At 47.2% G+C, this 19,336-nt stretch overlaps 1 long non-coding RNA gene across 2 annotated transcripts in view; it reads left to right on the forward strand.

The window, feature by feature from the left end:
• Window positions 1-4,450, forward strand: part of LOC126506094 (uncharacterized) — a 16,476-nt gene extending 12,026 nt beyond the window's left edge. Inside the window, exons 4-6 of one of the 2 annotated variants that reach the window (XR_007593104.1) lie at window positions 1,505-1,610; window positions 3,473-3,594; window positions 4,094-4,450. This is a non-coding gene — a long non-coding RNA (uncharacterized lncRNA). Of the gene's footprint in view, window positions 1-1,504; window positions 1,611-3,472 lie in introns of both variants that reach the window. The other variant, XR_007593103.1, reaches the window with a different exon arrangement.
• The last annotated feature ends 14,886 nt before the right edge of the window (window positions 4,451-19,336 follow it).

A 19,336-nucleotide genomic window follows, 5' to 3' on the forward strand; every position in this document is an offset into this window, starting at 1 on the left:
AGAGAGAGAGAGAGAGAGAGAGAGACAGAGAGAGAGAGAGAGACAGAGAGAGAGAGACAGAGAGAGAGAGAGAGAGACAGAGAGAGAGAGAGAGAGAGACTATAATTACTCCAACATCCTTGAACTGTACCTAGAAGGCTGTGTGGAATTCACGGATAGAAAATTTCAAGATACGCTATCCTTGCTGGAGCTCATTCTGGCCATCCCTTGAGTGTGTGTGTTCATGAGTTGTATTTTTACACTAAACCCTAATTTCTTTCCTACCATTGATCCTGAGGACTAGGGGTGTGAGTGCGACAAGGAAAAAAAAATTCTTCCGCTCATGGAAGCCCAGTTCTAGGGACCAACACGGGCTTCTCTCCTTTGATGCTGACTTCTAGAAAGCGGCTTCCTTTGGCTGAAGCCGAGAAGAGGACCATTACGTAGAAATGAAAATGCGAGTTCTAAACAATAAGAGCTTGTGGAGTCCGCCCCTGGCCCCTAGGGTCCGCGGGACACTAGGAGGTGGATGTGAACGCTCCACCTCTTCCCCCGGTGAGTTCAGCCTACAGCAGGGTCACGGCCCAGGGCCCACTTCAGTTCTCACTGTCAAAGTGCCGTGAGAAATGGCGGCCATGACCTGGCGCTCGCCTTTCCCTCCCAGGGTGCTTCTCGGTGGTTAGAAGTAGAGAGCTGGGGGGCACAGTCTCACCCAGCTAAAAGGGAGTTTTCAGAGGAAACTGAGCGCTCTCCTCTGGTTGAATTGCTTAAATCCTTCAGCTCAGCCTGGAAAGATTCAATTAAGAGGCGCTGTAGGAAAACCTCACAACCACGAAAGGCCCAAGGCCACATTCGGAAGGCTCTCAAGAGCTGTTAGCATGGAACAATTTTGTTTAGTTCCACAAAATTGGAGTTGACCCAGCCAGCACCTGGCCTCTGAGCATCATCTGCCTGTCTCCTCCGCAGCTCCTCATGGCCCAGGAGTGATGAGCTGGGGGTTAATGTGTGAGCTGTGATTGAGGATTAGAACTGGTGACGAGAATTCAGAGCTGTGTGTCCTGAGGCAAGTGGCTCTGCGTCTCTGAGTGCCAGTTTCTTCACAGGATTATCGTAGTGGAGAAACGAGATAACAACGTAGAGAGTGCCAGGCGATGGTGGCCCACGCCTGCCTTTAATCCCAGCACTCAGGAGGTAGAGGCAGGGATCTCTGTGACTTTGAGGCCAGCCTGGTCTACAGAGCGAGTTCCAGGACAGCTAGGGCTGTTACACAGAGAAACCCTGTCACAGAAAACAATAAAATAAAATAAAAACAAAACAAAGCAAAACAACAACAAAAAATAAACAAACAGCAGAATGTTGGGAAGCTCTACCGAGTCCCGCTCCTCCCATTTGAGACCCTGAGAAAGCCCACCACTGGCGGCTCCCCTAACCCTTCCTACCTCCCCAAGACCACAACTATAGGCTATTTAAGGTGCGATTACCCGGATTTCCCACGTGGTTGTGATTTTTTTTCTTCTTCCCCTAGGACCACAGGGAATGCTTTGCTAATTAAACCTGGACTATTAATTCGCTTGATGTGATTTATTGCTTCAGTGGAGAGACAGTATGGGGTACAGAAACCTTTCACGAAGGTACATCTCCTACTGTTGGTTCAGAAAATGTCTGAGTTCCTATGATGTGGTGGTCTTTGGTGGTGCTGGGGACGCAGCCCTGTGCTCTCTAATACAGAGCTCCAGCCCTGCCCTGTTTTGAAAATTACTCCCATTTACTTCCTGTCCTCTCTGCCAGCTGGAAAAGCCAGCCAATTGGAACACAGCTGTGCCCCACACCCAGCCAAAATCGTCCCTGGGATTTCAAACTCCCTTAGATTCAAGTTCAGGAGCAGGACCGAGTGAGCCTGCAGAGCCTACTCCTTTATTCTCGTTAGAGCTAGAAGTGTATGGACCCAAGGCAGATGAAGTTTGCAACCTTGGGCATGCCAATTATCAAGAGGCATAAAATTCCAGAAGAGAGCAGAGAGCCCCAAGAGACTGAGGCGCTGCAGAGACGGGCAGAGGAACTTGCTTTGGCCCCCAGTGCTTTGCAGAGTTTCTCAAGTCTGTAATCTTTCCTTCAGTGGAATTTATGTCTTCTCTCCTGCTATCCCTTTCATGACTACTGTTATGCCCAGATCAGAGTCCCCCCAAAACCAAGTAGGAGACCGAGTCCTGTATGTAAAAGCAAAGAACCTTTATTTTTACACAAGTTTGCAAATGTGGACTATCCACGTACCCAACTCCAAGAGTGTCTGGAAAGCCCTTAGCTCAGTTAGGTTTTTTTGTTGTTGTTGTTGTTGTTTTTTTTTTTTTTTTTGATTTTTCGAGACAGGGTTTCTCCGTAGCTTTTGGTTCCTGTCCTGGAACTAGCTCTTGTAGTCCAGGCTGGCCTCGAACTCACAGAGATCAGCCTGCCTCTGCCTCCCGAGTGCTGGGATTAAAGGCGCGTGCCACCACAGCCCGGCAGTTAAAGTTGGGCAGTTAGGGTTGGGTTTTTATAGTAGCAAAGGAGTGTGTGTGTGGGGGGGGGGGGGGTTGAGGGATTTCTTAGGTTCAGGACTCCTGATTGGCTGACGTTTGTCTAGGGGTGTCCTGGTGAAAAGCCTTGGGTGTATGCTGGCAGGTTATCCTATCTTCAATGATTGGAATGTTAGAAATTTCCTTTGGTTGGTCTGTTCCTGGGTGGTCTCAGTTTGTGGTCTTTCTCTGAATCAGGTATTGCCTTAGGGTGAGCTACTGAGACTCAGGCCTTTCTTGAGCTTGCTGTTGGCTGGGTCCTACAACTCTTTTTTTTTTTTTTTTTTTTTTTTTGAGACAGGGTTTCTTAGTAGCTTTGGCGCCCCAGAACTCACTTTGTAGATCAGGCTGGCCTTGAACTCACAGAGTTCACCCGCCTCTGCTAAAGTGCTAACATTAAAGGCATACACCACCACCACCCAGCCATGACCCTTCTTTAAAGCCAATCAGCCATTCAGTTTTAGTCCAGACAGCTGTTTAGCAATGGATCCCACTCAAACCAGTCCAGGAACAGGTTTCCACCACCTTTTTCTGTGAAAACCACATTTATGTGATGATAGACTTTTATGAAGAAGTCCCCCCCAAAACACGTTTCTGGGGGAAATAAAACCCACAAAGTTGCACGTAAAAGAGAAACACATTTAAAGATCTTCTTGGCTTGTCTTCTGATTTTCTTGTTGTCAGGTCTTGGGGCCGCATACGTGCTTATTTTGTAGCTGGCTTACAAGACATTTTGTGCTGGCACCACCCAGTCATGTAGAGGCCAGTGACATCTAGCCAACGTTCTGAATGCAGAATTTATCCTCAAGATCTTTCTTAAAGATGCAAACCTTTCTTAAAGGCACAAGCACCACAGCTTTAAGTCAGGCATCCTCTCTACACACTCCAGGCTTGCTAGTACATTAATAACATTGCCAAAGCCTCTATGATTTAATTCACAGGAATCTATGAAGGCCTTGTATTCATGGACTATGTATATGGCCTGTGCATCAATTGGCATCTTGGGACCTCTCTGGCGCACAGAGGTCAAAGTTTAGTGATGCGTGGAGTTGTTGTCCTAATGGTGAGTATTGATTGGTGCCTCGGAAACAACCCCCAGGCACTCAGTCTTTATCCAGCCAGACGCCAAGCTCCTGGAGAGAAGGAGTGTGTTTCCCAGAGAGCCTGGGAAACAATGCCTGTGACTCAGGCCTGAACTGCAGAGAGGCTCTCAGATGGTGAAGGATTGTTTCAGCAGGGTAAGTGGAAAGTGATAAATAGCATCATGCAACATTTGCATAGCAATGATTCTCGCTGGGAAAGTACTGAAAAAACCAATAAATATCATATACATATATATTTATATTGGTTTTCTGTTGCAGCCGTAACAGATCATTCCAAATTCAGTGACTGACAAATGAGATAGGCTTATTCATCTTGCACTTCTCTCAGTAGAAGTTCATTTATTATGTTTTAGGCTTTGTAAGGTCAACATCAAGGGATCAGCAGCGTTGTCTATCTTCCTCTAGGGTTGACTTACTCTCAAGTTCTTCTGGCTCACTGCCATACTCAAATCCTTTCAGTTACAGGTCTCCACTTCCTTGGTGGCAGTCATCCAGGGGTCCCGTGAGAAGTGGACAGTGGACTAGCACATGGGACTCCTAGTCACCCTCATGCTCAGCACACTGCTCCCTTCAGCCACAGGCAGAAGCCTCTCCCCATGCAAATCTGCAATATACACTGTGGACGAATCTCTTAGCCTTCAGCTGGAGTTCTTTTCAGAGACTCAAGCATTTAGATCGGACCACCGAAAGGAATCTGTATTAAAGGTAGCAACCCTAGGTTTGCCGGCTATGGTGGGTCAATTTCACTGTTAACTAGATTGGATCTGAAGTCCCCTGGGAGGCACACCCCTGCCTGTGTCTGTGAGGGTGTTTCTAGAGAAGCTCAATAAAAAAGGGAAGATCTACCCTGACCATGATTGGCATTGTCTCTTGAGTAGGAGTCCCAAATGAATGAAAAGAAAGCAATAAGTGAGCCGAGCACCTTCGTACATTGTTTTCTGTTTCCCGTTGGTGAACACAGTGTGACCAGCTGCCTCATGCTCCTTGTTGCCTTGCCTTCCCCACCGCAAAGGACTGTGCCACCCTTGAACTGCAAACCAACGTGTGAGGAGCCATTTCCCTCCTAAAAATCATTACAGGAACTCCCTGGGGAGTCTGCAGAGAACCCCACACCCATAATTATGTTAAGAATCGTTCCATTGACAAAACCTGCCCCACACCCAATTAAGCTGTTAATCGAGAACTATCTGTTAGCTGTTAGCAGAACCCGCCTCACATTCCAGCTATCCAGAGAACTAGGTGTGGCAACTTGTGACTTCTTGGCCTACCTGACTGACCGTAACCTCCTGGCCTACGTGACCAGGACTGCGAGGCGAGATCCTGTGCCCTGACCCCCAAGCCCTCATCCAGGGGTTATATAAGCAGCAACCAGGACCCTAATAAACGGAGGCTGTGACAAACTTAGCATGGCCTTCTCCTTCTTTCCTAGCCCATTTCTCTTCCAGATAGCACCCCTCCGTGACCCTGGAGTAACTGATTGCAGGGTGGGTTACAACCCCTAGACTGAGTGACCCACCCAATGCAATCGACACCAATGTGGACTCTTCCTGCCTTAAATAACTCTTGTTAGCTATTCTGGTGTTCTTGCCCATTAGTCCTGTTGTCTTCCCTTAAAGGGATGAGCAGATCTGCTGATGGTCTCAGAGTTCATACAGTCTGCTTCTACAATGAAGCATTTTTTTGATAATCATCCAGGAAGTAGTTAGACTTGGAGGTTACCCTGTCTTCCCTGGGCATCACCAGATAGAGTCAGTTCTTCCCTTCTACCATGTAGGCATCAGGAATCAAACTCAGGTCTTCAGGCTTGGTAGCAAGCATGTTTATTCAATGAGCCATCCTTCCAGCTTTCCCATACTCTTTTCCACATTGGTTGCACTATTTTGTCTTGACAGTGGTGTACACAGGTTCTTTTTCTTTGTGACAGGGTCTCCTTGTAACCCCAACTGGTCTGGCATTTATAATGTCCTTCCTGTCTCTGTCTCTGTAGTGTTGGCATTACCAGCATATGCCTCCTTGTTTTATATTTTACTAGTGGTTTTTATTGTTCTTTTAAAAAAAAAACTAGCCTGGCGGTGGTGGCACATGCCTTTAACCCCAGCACTCCGGAGGCAGAGGCCAGCCTGGTCTACAAGAGCTAGTTCCGGGACAGGCACCAAAGCTACAGAGAAACCCTGTCTCGAAAAACCAACAAAACAAAACAAAACAAAACAAAAAAAACAAAAAACTTAGGGCTGTAGCTTGGTGGTAGAGCACTTGCCGAAGGTACATAAGGCCTTAGACACAATCCCCTGTGCTGTCAGGGAAAAAAAAGAAAGAAAAAAAGAATTGTTTTTGCCGTGTTCTTCCCAGGGGGCTGCAGTGATGACTCACGGGGTTTTGATCTGAATCTCTGCAGTGATGTGGGACTGAGAGCCTTCTCACCAGTGAGTCATCTGTGTACGTTCTCAGGGGAGAAACTGCAATGTTTCAAAAACTTCATGTTGGGAGTGATCAAAGTAAAGAACTGAGTTGAACAGGGCAGTGCTAGAAGGCGGGGATCCCAAGGGGTCCCTGTAAACCCCTGGCCAAGGATGAGATGCAAGGGCTTCTGCAGAAGCCCTCAGGGAACCAGTGAGCCTTCCCTAGTCTTTCCTTTCATGGGAAGCCTGGTCTGTAATTCTAGCACTCGGGAGGCTGAGGTAGGAGGATGGGAGTCAGGTGGAGGTCAGTTGGAGATGCATAGTGAGACCCTGTCTCACAAAGCAGTCAGGCGTGAGCAGATGCCTCTCTGAGTAAGTGTATGCCACACAAGTGTGAGTACCTGAGTTTGAATCCCTAGAGGTTATTAAAAAAAAAAAAAACCTGACACTTCAGCCCAAATGTTGGGGAGCCCAGAAATCTTAAAGGGAGATATTAGATATTAGGAGGGGCCATGTTAGGTCCAGGAAGCTGGTAGGCAAGCTAACCTAGCCTAAGCAGCGAAGAACAAAGGACTGCCTCCAGCAAGCATCCTTTGGAGGTAAGGACTGACATTCAACATTCTCTTCTGACCTCTGTGCGCTCTCTCTCTCTCTCTCTCTCTCTCTCTCTCTCTCTCTCTCTCTCTCCTACATTCACAAGGTCTTGTGGTACATGCCTGTGAATCTTTGCAAGGAGGAGGCAGGAGGATTAGGAACTCAAGGTCATCTTCAGCTATACAGTAAATTCCCAGGCCAGCCTGGGCTACAGGAGACTTTGCCAGGAAAAAAAAAAAATCCAACCAACCAGCCAAATGGACAAACAACAATAATAGCAATAGTAGCTATAATAAAGTGATTGCTTGGGGAGTTTATTTAAAGTAGGTATTTAGCTTCCTTCAGCCATAAACCCTGAGCACTGAAAGTGTCTTTAAGACAACTGCCTGGAAGAGTCACTCTTTCCTTTAACAAGAAATTCAGGTAGCCGGGCGGTGGTGGCGCAGGCCTTTAATCCCAGCACTCGGGAGGCAGAGGCAGGCAGATCTCTGTGAGTTCGAGACCAGCCTGGTCTACAAGAGCTAGTTCCAGGACAGGCTCCAAAACCACAGTGTGCTGGGATTAAAGGCATGCACCACCACTGCCCTGCTCTAGAGAATTTTTTTAGTGAGGGAAGTTTGGGAAAGGCTGCCAGCAAAATTAAGCATGATTAAGAATAAATGCAATGCTTAGAAAACTTATTTTAAAAAATTGCAGGTGTCTGGAAGTACCTTAGGCCTGGAGACAGTTGAGGACCCATCAACCTGTCTTCTAACAGACTTGGGGCAGAAGGGAGGTGAGGTGAGCCCAAGCCAAGTGCTGCTTCCCCCTAAGAAGGATGCTCCTAAGGGATGGTCATGCCAATAGGTTTCCAAGATAACATGGTGGAATGGCACTGCAGAGTTAGCAACAGGGCCGTGACGGAAAGACCTGGACAGTAGCTGTGTGTCAAAACCTGAGGCCCACATGGAAGGCACCAAGGATGAAGATGCCCGACCTGTCCTTTTGGGCTCTTTTCTTTCAGCTTCTTCTCATGAGATTTTTTTTTAATTTCTATTTATCTATTATTCTTGAGACACAGTCTCTCTACATAGCCCAAGCTAGCCTCAAGCTCATCATTTTCTTGCTTCTGACTCCTTAGTAGTTAGGCTCACAGGTATAGCACTGCACCTGGCTACTCTCTCTTCCTCCCCCCCACCCCTGCCCCCACCTTGTTTCTTGAGACAGAGTCTCACTATGTAGCTCCTGCTGTTCTGGAACTTACTACATAGACCAGGTTGGCCTCAAACTCACAGAGATCTGTCTGTCTGCCTCTACCTCCGTAGTGCTGCACCACCACCAACAACCAACTCTAGCCTTCATTTTTTTTAAGAGCAGGAAATTGGCCTAATGCCAAAAACTCAAGGAAAGAACACTCCTGAGAATTCAAGACTTTTTGCTAAAAAAAAAAAAAAAACTTCTCGGTACAACAGATACCATATGGCATCTGATGCCCTGTCAGGGTGGAGGGCAGTCTTAGAGACCACGAATGTTATCTGAGCAATGTTCAATTCCGAAAGAATGAACAGTTAACAGAAAAGTCATTGCCAAGTTCATTTGCAATCAGCACCAATTAGTGTTTCAGCTCCAGTGATACCTCCTGGCAGTATAGGATATCATTGGGAGCAAGACGTGCTAAGAAAGAAAAGAGAAAAATGAGGGAAAGGAAAGAGAAAGAGAGAGGGAGAGAGACTGGTCACAGTGGCGTACACCTCCAATTACAGCAAGGGGGGGGGGAGGATTAAGAGTTCAAGGTCATCCTTGGCTACAGGGCAGTTACAGGTTAAAGGTCTCAAGTGGAAAGAGAAAGAGGAAGAAGAAAATGTGGACTTTACACACATTGATAAATATAGATATTCTAACCACATATATTTAAGTACACTTGGGAAATCGTAGCTTTCCAGCTCAGTGGCTCTCCAGTCTCCCTCTGTTCTAGAATCGCCGGGGAGTGTTTAAAAATATACTCCGACCATCCATGACCCCCAGTACCTCAAGACATAGCATCTAGAACTGGAGCTCAGGCGCCTGAGTTTTGAGGTCACACTCTCCCTGTTCTCACGTACAGGTTGACAGCCATTCTTCCAGTGCCTTACATGTTTGTTCTAGTGAGAATAATCGGAACACTTGAAATGTCACATTCTATCCCCAAGAAACATTTTCACTGGGAATAGGCTCGTGAAGGACACCATCCTACCATTCCGCGGCCTGGGAGCTATAGAAACATTTGTGCTGGCTTTATAATTGACATAGTGCCTCCCCGTACACCTCCTCCCCTGGTTATAATTGTGTAAGAAGTCTCTTAACCATAGCTCTTCTGCTAGGTGATGATTCTGTCCACCATCACTTTTTTTTTTCTGCATTTTAAATAAAAGCCAACACCTGCCAGAACACAGAAGAGAGATCTTTTCTTCCACTGCATGAATGTTATCAGGATTGCTTGAACACACTGTGCTGGGATCAGGGCTAAATGCAGCCTGGGAAGTCCAGAGACTTTGGGACTGAAGTAAAGACAGGATGAATGGAGTTCCAGAACAGTGTTTCTTTTTCTATGTTTTTTTGAGACATGGTTTCTCTTTGTAACATCTCTGGGTGTCCTGGAACTCTCATTGTAGCTTAGGCTGGCCTGGAACTCACAGCGATCCACCTGCCTCTGCCTCCAGAGTGCTGGAATTAAAAGCGTGCGCCACCACCACCCAGTACCAGTGTTTCTTAGATTCGAAATGGCATTTGAATTAACAAAAAGCTTGTTAAAAATGCAGCTCATTTCTGTATAAGGCTTGGGTTGAATCTGGGGTTCTGCATTCTTAAAATCTGTTAGTACATTTATTTTTATTTATTTGTATTTATTTATGTGGGTGTGGGTGTGCAAGGAGGTCAGAGGGGGTGTATGGAGGTCAGAGGACAACTTGTGAGAGTCTGTGCTTTCCTGCCACCACACAGGTTCTGGAGCTCAAACTGGAGTTATCTGGTTTGGTGGCAAGTGATTACACCTGCAAGCCCAGGTTTTGTATTTTTAACTAATAGTTCCCAGGTGATATCTGTGCTGCTAGTCTACTGATAACCTTGTAAACTGCAAGGTTCTGGAATTAAAGACCGCAGTAGATAAGGGGGCAGATGTGTTTCCCTCTTAACTCAGGTAATGCCCTAAGCCATCCAGCAGGTGTTCAAGGTACCTTTGGGCCACAGAATTCTCCCCACAGGGTGGGGAGCAGGGAACTGATTAGAGTTGATGTCCTTTGTGCCTTCACTATGGGACAGTGGTGAGCCAGGAACTAGGCTGGAGATTTAAAAACACTCACACAGACAGGCGGAGACATAGGGACACGGGTCATTCTTGAAACAAAAATGCCCCCTTTATTGTGGTCCAGGGCAGCTTATATAGAGATCCTTAACCGATAGCCACACCCCAGCCAAACCCACCAGAAACCACTCCTCTGCCGTCAGGAACTCCCGAGGGTCTCATGCTCAGAGCAGCTGCAAACACAGGACAACAAGTTGTTTTACTCAGAGCAGCTGCAAGCACAAGTTGTTAACAAGAAATTCAGGGTCTGGGAGTCCACAGCCCCCAACAACTTCATCTTACACAATCCTGTTTCTAAGAGCTTCTAGAAAAATACAAGCTCCTGGAGGCAGAATGGGAACAAAGCCCACAAAATGCAGATGGTATCTTCAGAAAGCACCCCAATTTTGCTTTTTGTTTGTTTGTTTTTGAGGCAAACTTACCCACTTAAATAATGTGCTGATCCTGGATATCATCTGAATCCTCCAAACACTGCTTTGACCCTTACACGTGGCTTCATGCTGGAGAAGAACCGCCCCCTGCCCCACCCAAGCCCACAAAGAAAGGAAGTCTACAGAGCAGAGTGTGGCACTGGCCACACCTTATCTCAATACTGACGTGTCCTTTCTTGCCCTCATTGGTGCTGGGAGCATGGTCCTGACTGCTCACCGGGTGCCATGATTTAGAGCTATGCACCCCCATTTCCCCACATCACATGGGTTCATGAACAGAGACACTGCTGGGCAAGAGCTGTTTCTAGGCAGAACCCATCAAAGGCCTCTGTATCCCAACACCCGGAGGGTCATGAAGCCACACTGCCTTGAGATTTTCAAGGGGAGAACACACATTTGGGGCTGATGGATCAGGATCCACAATGTCCACTTTGATCCCATTTGACAGATAAGCAAACTGAAGTTTGGTGATACAACACAACTCACCTAACTCACACAGTGAGGCTATAGATGACCTTTGCCCTTGGTTCTCAGCTCCTCTGACCCTGGAACTCAGCACTGCTTCTATGTCTCCAGGTTCAGGACATATAATATTGGAATAGCTTCTCCCTCCTTCCTTCCCTCCCTTCCTTCTCCCCTTCTGTATCACAAGTTGGCCTAGAAACCTGAGCCTCCTAGTTCAGTTTCCAAGTGTTGGGATTGCAAGATTCACCAACTCCTAACAATTCTTGGAGAGAAGTGTGACTCTGGGGGCAGTGGTCTGACAAGTGACGGGAAAGGTGCCTCGTGAGCCCAGCATGGGAGCCACACCTGTAATCCCCGTTATGGTTGGGAGGCTGAAGCAGAAGCAGGGGTTCAGAGCCAGCCAGGGCTATAGGATAAGAGCCTGCCTCAAAAAAGAAGATGAAGGAAGGAGGATGAGGAAGAGAGATAAGATGTGCCAAGGCTTCAGCTACCACTTAAATGGGGTTTGGCTCCGTTTAGATAAAAACTTAGCAACTCCCTGTGGACAGCCCCCAAACGCCGCAGTACTTTTCAAATACATTTTGAGAGCTGCAGCCTGCCAGAGACTGTAGCAGGTGCTGGGAGGCAGGTACAGGGAAAGGCAGGTGAGTCTCCCTCTCCAGGGCTGATATTCTTGGAGGAGAGGAGCTGGTCATAAGTCATTTCAGTAGCTAAAGGATATAATGAAAGGGGCCTCAGACTATCCTGGAAGCAAACAGCAACCCAAGCTCAGCAGGCGGCTCAAGAAGGCCAAATGGATTGAATTAAACTCAATCAACCTTCCCCTGCCTGGAGGTACTTGAACTGAACCAGAGGTTGAGCCATTCCTGCCACCTGAAGCCATCGATTGCCTGCCCTTCATTAAAACAAAAACAAAAACACCACACTGTGCTCAGGTAATAAATCTCCTGCCAACTTGACTAAGTACTGCTGTGCCAAGCCTCTCTCCATATGGGTGAAGCAAATGGTGTGCACCGAGGCACACAGGCATATACACACACAGGCATATACACACACAGGCATATACACACACAGGCATATACACACAGGCATACACACACAGGCATACACACAGGCATACACAACACAGGCACACACACAGGTACACACAGGCACACACAGGCACACACAGGCATATACACACACAGGCACGCATATACAGGCACACACACGAGGCATGTACACACAGGCATACACATGAGGCATGCACATACACAGCCATGCACACACACGAGGCATGCACACACAGGCATGCACACACAGGGAAGCACACACAGGCTTACACACGAGGCCGGCCGCACTCACAAGGTCCAATTTCACAGCCTTCCTCCCTGTGGGGGAAGCTTAGTGGATGGGGTTTCCTTCAGAGTGTGCCCTGGAGATGCTGTTAACATAATGCATTTTAAATCCATTTCCTTTGTTCTTAGGGGAATATGTTGAGATATTAACAGTGGAAGATCTGGGTGGTAGAATTATAGGGGAATGCCTCTTTTCCTTTCTTTTCTTCCCTTCTTTCCTTCTTTTTACTTTTTTCCCTCTCCTTAATTATTCTATTTTGTAGTTTTTTCATAATGGCCCTGGGTCACCTGTCCAATGAAACATTTAAAGCCAAGGGGGTGGGGTTTAGGGATATAGCCCATCATTTACAAAGCCCTGGGTTCAGTCCCCAGCATCACATGAAAGAGGGCACGGCGAGGCCCACCTATAATCTCAGCACTGGGGAGGTGGGCGTAGGAGCACCAGGAGTTCAAGGTCATCCTCATTATATATTGAGACTAGCCTGGTCTTCATAAGGCCCTCTCTCTCTCTCTCTCTCTCTCTCTCTCTCTCTCTCTCTCAGAGAAAAATTATTTCTTTGTTCCAGCAGCTTTCCTAATTCACATTGTCTTGAAATGGAAGGTGGCATGGGGTATCTTTGAGGCTCAGAGGCAACTCAGTTTGATGGAGCCATGCATGGGTTCAGTTCCCAGCCCTGCAGAACTTTGTAAGCTTGGGATATTGCGCAAGTCACCTACCTCTATGAGCCTTTAGTTTCATCTGCGGTATGGGGCAGTAACAGCTCCCCATTGATGAAACTGGTAGATGAATGCCAAGCAAGATGAAAGCACTTGAACAACGCCCTATATCATACCATGTAGACAGAAGCAAGCCAACAGCCCTAAGACTTGTTGCATGGTCAGTTCCAATTTAGCACCTGGAGGAGATTGTAAAACACAAGCGTCTGCTCTGCGCTCTACGGTACACGAGCTGGGGCTGAAGACTTATAAACACACGCACACAGAGACACGGGGACACGTGTCATCCTTGATACAAGAATTCCTACTTTATTGTGCTCAGGGGCAGCTAATATAGTGCTCTGGCCATGTCCGCCCCAGCTCTTGAAAGATCTTTCACTTGCAGGCCCACCAGAAACCACTCCTCTGACATTAAGGTCTCCTGCTCAGAGCAGCTGCAGGCACAGGCAAACAAGTTGTTTTGCTCAGTTCACTACAGCAGGCAAAGGGTCTGAGGCTGGCAAAGTTAGTCAAGGGGCCAGGAGCCTGCAGCCTCCAACAGGAGATGACCGTTCTTGGTTGACTCCAGACCAGATGATTCTGACCTCCAAGAGAATGCATGCCCTTGGCTAGTCCCTTCCTACACTGAGCATGGATAACCTGGTTTACCAGTAGAATACTGACCAATGACAGAGGTGACTTCTGTCATCCACATGGCTCCCTCCGTGTGTTCATTCTTGGATCATTCCAGAGGAAGCCAGCTGCCATGTCACGAGTCTACTCAAGTGGCCTTATGGAGAAGCCCCCAGAGCCAGGAACAGCACCACCTGTCAAATTGCCAGCCATGTGGATGAGCCTTGGAAGCAGATCTTCCAACTACGAAGCTTCAGATGGCTGCAGCCCCAGGTGACATGGTGACTCCCACCTCAAGAGCAGCTCGAAGCCACCTCTGCCCACTCACGCCACTCTCCGTTTCCCGACCCATAGAAACTGGTGCTGCTATTAGTTGCGGGTACAATCTGTTATGCAGTGATAATCCACCCTTCAGCTTTGCAGCCATCTAGGAAGGCTTGGGGACCAGGCTGGCTTTGGGAGGAGCAATTTACTCTAAGCCAATTTAATTTCCTTTCATGATGAAGTGGCCTGGCGCGTGGATAAGGGAGTCATAAGTGTATCTCCCGCCTCCGGAGGGCTTTTAATTTGATACCACATGCCATGCTCATCAACATGCAGGAGGGTAGGGGCTGAGTAGCGGTTCATTGATTTGGCCCTGGGAGAATGGATTCCGTAGCTAATTCAGGGCTTGAGGGAGGCAAAGCAGGGTTACTGCTGTAGCTAGAATGTCGCACCCCAAATTCTTGCTCTGGAAATGGCATCTCACACTGTAAGTTTGGCAAGTGGTGCCCTTTAGAAGGTGTTTTAGGAGGAGGGCATGAAGACTCTGCCCCACAGATGGATTAACACCAGTATAAAAGGACTTCCATCTTGCCTTTCGCTAGGGCCACTTCCGGGGTCTTCACGAGCCTCTGACTCTGTCAGCACCTTGATGTTGGACTTGAAGACGCGAGATGTATGAGAGAGATCAGTTCCTATTCTATATAAATGACCTGATTTGTGGTTTTGTTATTGTAATACAAACATATTAAAACAGATACCAACAAACTACCAGCATCTACTACCACAGTCCCCACTGGTCCTCCCTTAACTCTCCCCTGGAGAGCCCCAGTTTCTCCAGAATTCAGTCATCATCCTTTCTTCTAATAAATAAAGAAAACCAAGTTGACTCCCCCGCCCCCACCCCCAGCAGCACTTTGACCTACCTCCTTCAAAGAGTCTGTAGATTTCCAGAGAGGCGTATCCTCTTCCAGTCAGCAGGGACCAGAGTCACCAATCTCCTGGCTCTCAGCCAGTATCTGCAGCCCTTGAGACTGCTGTCCATCCTCCTTCTCGTGGCCACTCTACATTGCCCCATCCTCCATGTTATAAAACACCAATGAACGGGAGGCTTGTTTGGGGATGTTTCTGGGCAATGGAAACACAGACACGTTACAACAGGACACAGATCCAGGTAAAGTTCCTAGGGTCAGGGTGAGAGCAGGGCTCACCCATCTCCCTGTCACCATTAATTCCATACTCCCAAGTTGCTTCCTCTTCCTTGGGTTGTTCAGTGACTTCCCATTCCCCATATCCAGATTCCCAGCTTCCCCAGAACAGATTTCGCCACCCTAACTCCAATTCCTGCTGCTCCCTTGGCAGGGAACCTGCCTCGCTCTGACTTGCCTTTCCCACTAGGGAAGAGCTATGCACTTGGGCATCTCAGAAGCCAAACTCCATGTCCATATTGACTCTTCCAGTTCTTCCTACCCTGCTGCATGGTCGACAAAAGCAACATCCAAGGGCACTGGGTTCTGCCCAGGGCCAGTGGAAAGATCTGGGACTTCTCCTGGGTCTCTTCCATGTTGAAGTAGGTTGGTGATAACTAACCTAATGAGGGTATCTGCAAGTGGGAAGTCAAATCTGCCCAAAGCTTAGGAGGAGGGAAACGCTTGTAGCATTAGTTCCTAGAGGACTTATAAACAGGAGCAAGGCTCATTTCCCTGGAACATTCCTTCCCGAGGTGCAGGGAGAGGGGGCAGGGCCACAAACCCTCCTGAGGTCATTTCGAGGTAGATGATTCACCAGGCAAAGTCCCAGCATGGCCTCACCACCCTACTTATGCGGACTTTCATTTTTCTTTATGATTTGTCTAGAGAGCCAATGGGAACCCAAGCTGATACAATTTCCCTTTTCAGCAACCTGTTGACCAGAAAACATCTATTTCTTCAGCTTACTGGAAATTTTCTCCATCTGGTTCCATCTTAAAAAAAAAATTAGGTTGTAGTTTGCACCACGGTTTCATCTCTTCGAAAAGGGACGTTTGAGTGCTAGAGATGGCTCAGAGATTAAGGGCACAGGCTGCTCTTTCAGAGGACCCAGGTTCAATTCCCATCACCCACATAGCAGCTCACACCTGGAGTTTCAGACTAACATTGAAGATCTTACATGTTTTCTGTCTTTTTTGCCCATGTGTGTTGTTATTTATTTGTCTGTTTTGCTTTTTGTATTTGTTTGTTTGTTTTTACAAAGTCTCACTGCATAACCCTGGCCAGTCTAAAACTCCCTATGTAGAACAGGTTGGCCTCAAATTTACAGAGATCTTCTTGCCTCAGTCTCCTAAGTGCTGAGATTAAAGACATGTGCCACCATGCTCAGTTCATAGTTTTAAAATTATAATCGTATCAAAAGTTCTTGAAAGTCTTTTGTTAAGAGTATGAGGAGGTGCTGGGCATGGTAGCTCATATTAATATAATTATAGCATTAATGAGGCAGAGGCAGAAGGAGTTTGAGATCATGCCTGGTCTACATAGTTAGTTCTAGGCCAGCCAGGGCTACTGTCTGGGGCCCTCGTTTTTTTTTTTTTTTTTTTTTTTTTTTTTTTTTAGTGATAATAAGCCTCTGTGTGTTTATTTGGGAAAAAGCCAAAAAGAGTAAAACAACCAACAGCATACTGGTAATAGTAAGTATAATAGTTTATACTTGAGCCTTTACAACACATCAGGCTCTGTGGATTCTTACAACAGTTAAATAAGACAAACCATTTCAGGCCCTGTTTTTAAAAAGAAAGGAAGGATGGAAGGAAGACAAGGAACGAAAGGAGCAACACAGTCTGGCTTCAGTGCACTGTTTGAATGCTAACCCTTACTGGAAGTTAGAGTTCTAGATTCGCAGGTGCTTAACTAAATCCTTACTGGTAGATGCTATGACTCAAGCGCCTTAGCTCGCTGAGCCCTCGCAACAGTCCCCTGCAGGAGATATTAGTGGCATGCCGTCTTACAAAGGGGGAACCGAGGTCTGAGAAGTTAACATGTCACCACAGACAGCTGGCTCATGGAGTAGCTAGGGTGTCTTTCCTGTCTCCACAGCCCGTGTTGTCAGCCTTTATGTCATGTATGGAATCTGCTTTTCCTTAGATGTAAGTTCCTTAACCAGAAGCAGGACTTCTTTCTTTCCTTTTTTTTGGGGGGTGGGGTGTGGAGGTAGGGGTGGGGTGGGGTTCTGTTAGGATACCCAGGCTTGTCTTGCTTGACCCTCTGAGCTCAAGAGACGTTGCCTCAGCCTCCAGAGTGGCTGGGACTCAAGACATAAACCACCATGCCTGGCTGAGACTATTTTTGTAAAACCAGAATATACTGGTTGAAAAAAGGATCACCCTTCCTCTGACCTCCTGCAATATTTTGCTTTTTGTAAAATACAGGGAGAACGGAAACAGAAGGAAGAGATCAACAATGTACTTCTAGCAAGCCCTGCCGCAGGCTTGCCTGGGAACTGCTGCTATTTCAGAGCTTAAAGGTCATCCGGGGGTGTCCTTGGGCAAAGGGGCAGCTACGGCTACCGCCGTTCATACTTTCTCATTCTTGCTCTGTAGCCCAGGCTGGCCCATAACCCTCCTGCCTCTGTCTCTCTCACAGGATACAGGTATGCACCTTCATGCTGAGCCTATGTACGCTCCATTAACTGAGAACTTATAATCTGACTCTCAGGCAGAGTGCTTGGGACAACCTCCCTTGCCCTCTCTGTAACTGGTTCGAAGCCAGCACCCAGGAAGTCAGTTTCAAAGTGGCAAAGTAGCAGCATAACTCAGAAAGACATAGCCACCCAGTCACACACACTACCACACTACACACACACACTACCACACTACACACACACACACACACACACACACACACACACACACACACTACCACACTACACACACACACACACACACACACACACACACACACACACACTACCACACTACACACACACACGGAGAGGAAGTGGGAGGGGGGGGAGACAGAGAGAGTGAATAATAGGTCCAAACAAGGGCTAAAGAGATGGCTCAGCTGTTAAGAGTACTTGCTGCTTTTCCAGAGGAGTTCAGTTTCCAGACCCACGTTAAAGGGCTCACAACTAACTCCAGTTCTAGGGGATAGGATGCCCTTTCCTGGCATCTATGGGCACTACACTCATCCATGGCATGTGCTCACACACACCGACAAACGTAAATAAGCAATAAGAACAAGCCTTTAAGTCAGGCATAGTGACCCATGCCTTTAATCTCCAGCGTTCTGGAAGTAGAGGCTAGTGGATCTCAAGTTCAAGGCTAGCCTAATCTACATAGCAAATTCCAGGCCAACCAGGGTTACACCATCTCAATAACAACAACAATAAGCATTTTTTTTTAAAAGGTAGCTGTATTTGGTAGGGTCATTTGACAATGTAAGCAACAGAAAAGGACTTGGGGTCAATCTAGACAAAAGGAAATTCATGGAAAGATGTTGGATATGCACTAGAGCAAAGGGTCAGGCCAAGAGCCACGAGGCACCCGGCAGTTCCAGAACATTCTTGGCAGCAGAACACGCTCAACAATCTCTCTCTCAGCTGGCTGGAATGAAAACACTCACTGCCCTCTGCTTGGGTGGAGTCCAGGATTCATGAGTCAGATGTCACTCAGGAAAGTAGTTCCCATTGACCTGTGAGCATCACATGCTGGGGAAGGAAGAGGCCTCACCTGGCTCCCCAGACAATACTAGAGAGCAACTGGCAACAGAGATGAACTGGAGACTAGACCGCCACTGGTGATGGGAGCCAAGCCCTGCACACGCTAGGCAAGCACTCCCACTGAGCCCGGAGATCCTTATACTTTTGGGGAGGAAAAAGTCTGAACACTAAGGCTCTGACGGCACTTAGTCTAAAATCCCTTTTTTATCCAAGTCTCTTGATGCTGAAGCAGCTCTCTGAATCACAAACTTTGTGGACACTCAAGTCCTGCACATCTGCCAAGGCTAGTGAGAAGATCCACAGCTTTTCTATTATCTGGGAACTTGCTAGAACTGTGGGTTGCACCCTGGACAGATGAACCAATCTGCACTGCAACAAAACCCCAAGTGCTTCTAATGAAGTTGCAGAATCTCTTACTGATATAGTTTCCTCTCCCCCAACTCCTTCCTTAAAAGAAAAAAGAACCTTTTGGCAGTGGTGACGCACACCTTTAATCCCGGCATTTGAGAGGCAGAGGCAGGCGGATCTCTGTGAGTTCGAAGCCAGTCTGGTCTACAAAGCCAGTTCCAGGACAGCTAGGGCTGTCACACAGAGAAACACTGTCATGAAAAACAAAAAAACAACCAAACAAAATCTGTTATTGCATGTCAGCACATTATGCATGGGGAGACAGATTGAAATCTTTGTAGATGGATTTATCTTATGTGTATAAGTGTTTTACCTGCATATATGCCTGCACATTACATGCGTGCTTCGTGCCCATGGAAGTCAGAAGAGGGATCAGACTACCTGGAACTGGAGTTATATATAGATCATTGTGAGCTATTTTGTGGGTGCTGGAAATTAAACACCCGTCCTCTGGGAGAGTGACCCGT

This window comes from Alexandromys fortis, unplaced genomic scaffold, assembly GCF_014885135.2.
Source record: "Alexandromys fortis isolate MF-2015 unplaced genomic scaffold, M_Fortis_MF-2015_v1.1 scaffold_48, whole genome shotgun sequence".
In the NCBI taxonomy this organism is placed as follows: domain Eukaryota; kingdom Metazoa; phylum Chordata; class Mammalia; order Rodentia; family Cricetidae; genus Alexandromys; species Alexandromys fortis.